General features: G+C 48.9%; 1 long non-coding RNA gene across 1 annotated transcript; it reads left to right on the top strand.

Annotated features, from left to right (window-relative positions):
• The first annotated feature begins 275 nt into the window (after positions 1 to 275).
• LOC125753018 (uncharacterized) lies at positions 276 to 1,895 on the top strand. Its single transcript, XR_007403825.1, has 2 exons — positions 276 to 1,558; positions 1,651 to 1,895. It is a non-coding gene; the product is annotated as an uncharacterized LOC125753018 (long non-coding RNA).
• The last annotated feature ends 4,823 nt before the right edge of the window (positions 1,896 to 6,718 follow it).

Genomic DNA, 6,718 nt, shown 5'->3' with positions numbered 1-6,718 from the left:
ACTGGCGATGACAGGACTCAGGGCGCGGCGGGCGTCCACCGGGCTGCAGGCTGCGGGCTCGCGGCGGACGGAGGGTCCCGGAGGATGCTCCACAAGGAGCCCAGGAGCATCTGGCCTCCAGCCTCCCGCCGTGGCCGCGGGGCCGTTTGCTCCCCGACGCCCGCACCTCTAGCACACCGACGCCGGGGAGTCAGCCCAGCACACACCCGCGTGCAAAGCAGGGGAGGCCCACGTGAGCGGGGGAGGCCGCGCCCCCAGCCTGTTGCCATGGCTGCTCCGCGGCCCGACGCGCGCCCGGCAACGCACCGCACGCTGCTGCGGCCCCAAATAGCGCCGGGGATAATGAGCCGAGGCCCGAGGATTCTGAAAGCCAAAAGGCCCTCTCTTTTGTGAGGCTGCCCCCAGCTGAAGGCAGACAAAAAAGGCAAGGATGAAATAAAACAGACTTTGTCTTATTAACCTGGCACACACGCCTGGTGATCGGTGGCTTAGCTGGCAAATTGCGAGGACCTCGATGGGGGATTCAAGACGCAACAAGTGGCCGTCGCTATGGAAACGGCTCAAATGAACCCCAAGAATGAAGGACCTCGGCCCTGGGCTGGAAGGGGGGGATGTCGGAAGAGGATGGATGTTGCCCGGAATCGGCCGTCATGTAAAGCTGGGCTGGGACGGAGGTTAAAGGGACTGAGCAAGTGCCTTTTGCGTCCTGGAGTCAAGGCAGGAAGCTTGCCCCCGGGTCACGTCACGGGATTTAGAAATAGCGGTTCTCTCTCTCTCTCTCTCTCTCTCTCTCTCTCTCTCTCTCTCTCTCTCTCTCTCCCTCCCCCCTGGGCTGGGGACCCAGGCTGCGTGACCCTCGGGGGCTCCTGGCCTGTGCCCACGGGGCCTCTGAAGACCCTGATCCTTGCAAGGCCCTCGGCGCCAGGGCTGGAAAGCCGGAGGGGGGGCCGCAGGGGGGCCACGGGGGAAGCAAAATTCATCTGGGAGAGGAAACCAAACGCAGGCTTTAACCGATGCGAAGCTGTGGGCAGTTAAGTATAGGGCTGGATGTTCTTTCTCTCAGGAAATGATCAGACTCAAGGTCACTTTTTTTTTTAAAGAATTTCCCCAGAAATGCCCCATTTGTGAGCTAAGGCCAGGCCTGTGTCTGAGCCGGGGGCGGGGGCTGAGGGCTGGACTTAATGACATCTGTCCTTCCTTCCAGCCTGTGATTCTGTGATAATTGCTGGCAAGTGTAGTGATTTCCAGTACACCATGATTACAAGACACTCTTTAAATGCACAGTGTAGACATTCTAAATAGCACGTTGGGAGACAATTACCCAGACAGAAGATTACACAAATGCACTAACATGGGAGTGGGGTCCCCTTCCAGTGTCAGGGGCAAGAAAGGCCATCTGAAAACAGTTCCCACACTCCCTTGGTGGTGGGCGAGGGTTTAAGGAGGCACAAATGTGTTCTGTGCTTTGGGTCTTTAGTGGATGCCCAAATTTCTTCCATCATTTGATGCTCTTATAATAAAAATAAAGCAAGAGTCATAAGCAACAACAATCGAACAGGTACTACGCTCTAGGCATTATTCTAATTACTTTTACCTATATCGGCCCATTTACTTCTCCTACTCACTGCTTGAGGTATTCCTATTTTCCAGAAAACTGCAGTTGAAGAAACTTTCCCCAGTCTTACCCTAAGAAGCTTATACTCTGGGGGTGCCTTGAGGGCTCAGTCTGTTAAGCATCTGCCTTCGGCTCAGATCATGATCTCAGGATCCTGGGATTGAGTCCCACATCGGGCTCCCTGCCCAGCACAGAGCCTGCTTCTCCCTCTCCCTCTGCCTGTTGCTCCACCTGCTTATCCTCCCTCTCTGTCAAATAAATAAAATATTTTAAAAATATATTTTTTAATAAATGTATTTTTATTGGTGTTCAATTTGCCAATGTACAGAATAACACCCAGTGCTCATCCTGTCAAGTGCCCACCTCAGTGCCCGTCACCCAGTCACCCCCATCCCCCGCCCTCCTCCCCTTCCACCACCCCTAGTTCATTTCCCAGAGTTCAGAGTCTTCCATGTTCTGTCTCCCTTTCTGATATTTCCCACTTATTTTTTTCTCCTTTTCCCTTTATTCCCTTTCACTACTTTTTATATTCCCCAAATGAATGAGACCATATAATGTTTTAAAAAAAGAAGCTTATACTCTGCTTGGGGTTTGAGGCGCATCCCCTTTACCCGGGCCTTAGCTGAGGTGACCCCATAGGGACACAGCCTGGGAGCAGAGGGGATGGGGATAGAAAAGTATAGGTTGTACACCAAGGTCATCTCTCCTGGGCCCCCAGAATAGAGTGTGGGACAGGAATGCGCCCTTGTCAGGACCTTTCAGGCAGTATGTGGCTACCATGTGAGGAACTGGATCTCAGTCCCAGGAGTGGCCTGGGCCTCTGCACCCTGACAGGAGCAGAGGGTTGACGGGAGCGAGCTGACCCCCTTCTGCAGGCATCGTCCTCAACTCTCTTTCCAGTTCACTCAAGGCCTTAGCCAGCTGAGTTCTCCAGAGACTTGAGGTATCCAAACTGTGCTCTCTGATGCAACCCTCTTTCTCAAACAGTCCTAGACCTCTAGGGAAAGCACTTAGGTTCGCATCTCCCAAACTCAACCAAAGAGAACATCCTGAGTTTGGTTTTCAACCTTTGGAGTTTGAAGTACCTTCAAACACCCGAGAGTGAGCATTTGGGCCCTTGGCTAGAGCCCCCCGAGAGGGGAATGTGCATGAGTCCTCTGCACATGGAGACGCAGCAGCTCTAGGCCGGATGCCAGCCCCTTCGGGGAGGAAAAAATCAGAAACAGAATGGTCTGGTCAGTTGCCACCCTGTCCCACACCACATCCAGTCACTGACCTGCTCTGTTCAGGATCGCTGGACCTGGGTCCTTAGCTTTACTGTCACGTCTCTTTCTTATCTCCATTCACAGTCACCTGAAGAAGGGGGGGTCTCCAGCAGGTCTAAGACTTTCTAGACTCTGAGAATTTTGATTCACAGCCTTCGAATGACAATCAGGTCTGCAGGTGGCTTGCAGAGAATTAGGAGCATTAGCTGGTGTCCTTCAGCCCCACCTCCTTCAGACCTGCCCTCACCGGGGCAGGAAAAAGGAATGGGTGACTCTGCAACCTGTGTCCCGGCCACAGATGGCTAAACAGAGCTCAGGAGATGGGGCAGATCCAGGCTAGGCAATTTCTCCAGCTCAAAGGCAATCCGCATTAGGAGAACAGAGGCAGGGCAGCCCTGGTGGCACAGCGGGTTGGCGCTGCCTGCAGCCTGGGGTGTGATCCTGGAGACCCTGGATCGAGTCCCACGTTGGGCTCCCTTCATGGAGCCTGCTTCTGCCTCTGCCTGTGTCTCTGCCTCTCTCTGTGTCTATGAATAAATAAATAAAATCTTTTTTTTTTTAAAAAAAAAGGAGAACAGAGGCAGGAACTTAATACTGTTCACAGAAAATAGAGCAAAAGATTATCCATTGCTTTTGAAACTGAGGGAATTTGCGATCCACTCAGAATATAATACAGCACAGTAATTAAGACATGGATTTTGGAGGCAGACAGACCTGGATTTGACTCCCACCCCAAACTGCAGAGGACGAGCTTCATGACCTTGGACAAGCTTGTAAAGTCTCTGAACCTGAGTGATCTCATCTGTAAGATAAGATCAATAAAGTAGATACAAGATAAATAAAGAATAAAACAGAGACAGGAGTATCTGTTAGGTTGCTTTCAGCTGCAAATAATGGAGAATCCTTATGGGCTTAACCAATAAGCAGATTTTTTTTTAATCTCACATGACAAAAAAAAAAAAAAAAAAAATCCAAAATCAGGGCAGCCTCTAAGCCTAGCTCATCAGGATTCTGGTTCAGCTTCTCTGCACGTTGGCTTCATCTTCATGCTGCTAACACCATGGCTGCTGCAACTCCAGACACTTTATCTAGACAATGGCGACATCCAGAGAAAAGAATGGGGGGCTGTTTCTTCTGACATTGTCTTCTTTGAATTGAGGAAAAAAAGTTTCCTCAGAAGCTTCCAGCAGCCCTATTCTCCTATCTCATTGTCTGCAGGCTCAGGGCCTCAGAGCTGCTGGCCTACACCCCACCTTTATGCAAATTGGAGGAAGGGGACTCGTCCTCAAACAGGATGATGTGGCTTTGGGGGCACCCAGCTGCCTGCTCTTGGCAGTGACTGTACACACCCTCTCTCCTAAATGTGCTCTCAGCTGAGGGTACTGGTATGGATTTCTGCTCTAGAACTGCACTGTTCAGTATAGCACCCGTTATAGTCAGCCAAGGCCTTTTAAATTTAATTTAAAACTAATTAAAGTTAAGGACAATTGGGACGCCTGGGTAGCTCAGCAGTTGAGCATCTGCCTTCGGCCCAGGGCATGATCCCAGAGTCCAAGGGTCGAATTCCACATTGGGCTCCCCGCAGGGAGCCTGCTTCTCCCTCTGCCTGTGTCTCTGCCTCTCTGTCTCTCTGTGTCTCATGAATAAGTAAATAAAATCTTAAAAAAAAAAAAAGTTAAGTACAATTTAAAATTCAGTTCCTCAGTCACATCAACCATGTGTTAAGCATACAGTAGCTAATGGCTACTGGATTGGAAAGTGCAGAAAATGTTCATCACCACAGAAAGATCTGTGGGACAGAGCTGCCCTATAATTCAGTCAGAGGATCCAGAATCTTCATACTTGAACACTGTCATCAGTTAATATATGTCTATGATGGGAATAGTGCCCCTTTTGACCTCTGTGTGGTCCTCAAGCCAATGTGTGCATAGCACCCCTGACCACATGACCACATGCTCATTCCTGAACCGTTCACTGGCAAGGGGGACAAAACCCCTAGGGTTGGCTTGTCCTTCAATCAACCACGAGAGCCCTGGTGTTTGAAATGTACCTCTAGTGCATGGCCACTCGGAAGAGAGCAGAAATTATAAAATCCAGGTTGTACCAGCAAGGCAGTGGGGTGGATTTGGGAGCTGCATACAACTAGGTCGTAGTAGAGTTAAATAAAATAATACATCCATAGCTTTGTATGGTGTCTGGAACTCACTAGTTGCTGCATTTTAGCCATCATAATCATAACTGATTAACAATTATATCTTAATTGTGTTTTGGCCACTGCCAGAGCAGAGCTTCCCACAGGAATGCAAACAACAACAACAATGAAACCACCATAGGGTTTTCCCAGTTCCTGCTGGGAACCCCAGGGAAATAGAGGACACTTGTCACCTCTTGTCTCCAGCTGGCCTTCCATGAGGGCATTCCCAACAGCGTCTTAGGCGTCCGGGGTCCAGGTGCCTCGTGAGTCCTCTGAATGGGGCTGGCTGCCTGGAACAGCGAGATGACACAAAGCCCCGGGTTCTGGCATTAGGCAGGCTGGGCTCAGGCACACAGGCCCTCCTCCTGGCAGATGACAATGCAAATGAACATGCCTGTCACAGCCACCTCCGGAGAGAGAGGCCTGGGTTCACAGAGATGGGATCTGCCAGATAAAACCTTGCCAGTGCTTTGGGTTTCTTGGGAAATAGTCTCAGTGAGCACAATAGTTGTAGCTGCTTTCATCTTCCTTGCCCCCTAAAGACTGGGTGTTTAATATTCCAAAGCAGGCCAATTTGTCAAACAAAATAATGAATGTTTGTGGTTAAAAATATCCAGCGACACCAGAACATTTTGACTTCAAAGGCTCTATTCTCTTTCATTATCAAATATTACAAAATATCAACACATTAGGATGGAGCCCACAGCTCATTAATGCTGAATATAATTGCATCAGGCTGTCCACACTGGTTTTTCCACTGGGCTGGATCCGTTGTTTATCAAGATCCGCTATAGGGGAATCTATTTGCATATAGAGTGAGAGCAAATGCCTAATAGAGTAAAAAGTTTACCTAATAGAGTAAAAAGTGGTGACCTTCCTTCCCAGCCTTGGTCTCCAGAAATGACTCTCTGCTGCCTTCTATTAATCTCATGGTCACTTGACTTGCACAGAGCAAATACTAAAAGGTAGGGAGGCGCAGCTAGGAAAATGAGTCAAGGTACAGATCTACATACGAGAAACCTGACCAGTCCTTGGTGCATTTTTAGACTCTCTATTGCTAATGTGCGCGAACTCCGTGGAAAGTTACGGTAAGAAAGCGATTGATGTCTGAAACAAGTTAAAAGGACTTTCTAGCCATTATTTCAAACTTAACCACAACTGTACTTGTATCCCCAAAGCAAAACTCTCTAGAATTCTCCTGAATAGTGGCATCATCTGGTGGACATAAGTGATACTGCAACTCTCCTTCAAGTTTTCGTCCTCTTTCTGTGAAAAATATCAATTTTTTAATTGTGCCAGACCACTCCAGAATTATTGCAAGCTATTGAGATAGCCTTTCTGAACATCTTCAGTTAAGATGCCCATCTCCAAATTAGTACAGCTCTTACAGACCATGATACCTACTTACAGTCTGAGAGAGTCTGAGCCTGCTTCCCATGCCTTTTTTAGTGCGTTGGTGTATGGATTTGATCTTATTCCAGAAGGTCATGAACTCCTTGAGGGCAAGCCTTTTGACTTTTATATACCTTATGCTTTCTGCTCTCTTACTAGGTTCTCCATAAAAACCTGCTAAGGACGGAGTAGTTGACAGACCACAGTATCCATATTGTGGAGAACAGAACCGTGCAGGGAATGGTGGGGAGA

The sequence above is a fragment of the Canis lupus genome, chromosome 2, assembly GCF_003254725.2.
Source record: "Canis lupus dingo isolate Sandy chromosome 2, ASM325472v2, whole genome shotgun sequence".
NCBI lineage: Eukaryota > Metazoa > Chordata > Mammalia > Carnivora > Canidae > Canis > Canis lupus.
Note: the sequence above shows the minus strand (reverse complement) of the source record. Positions and strands in the feature narration are given on the sequence as shown.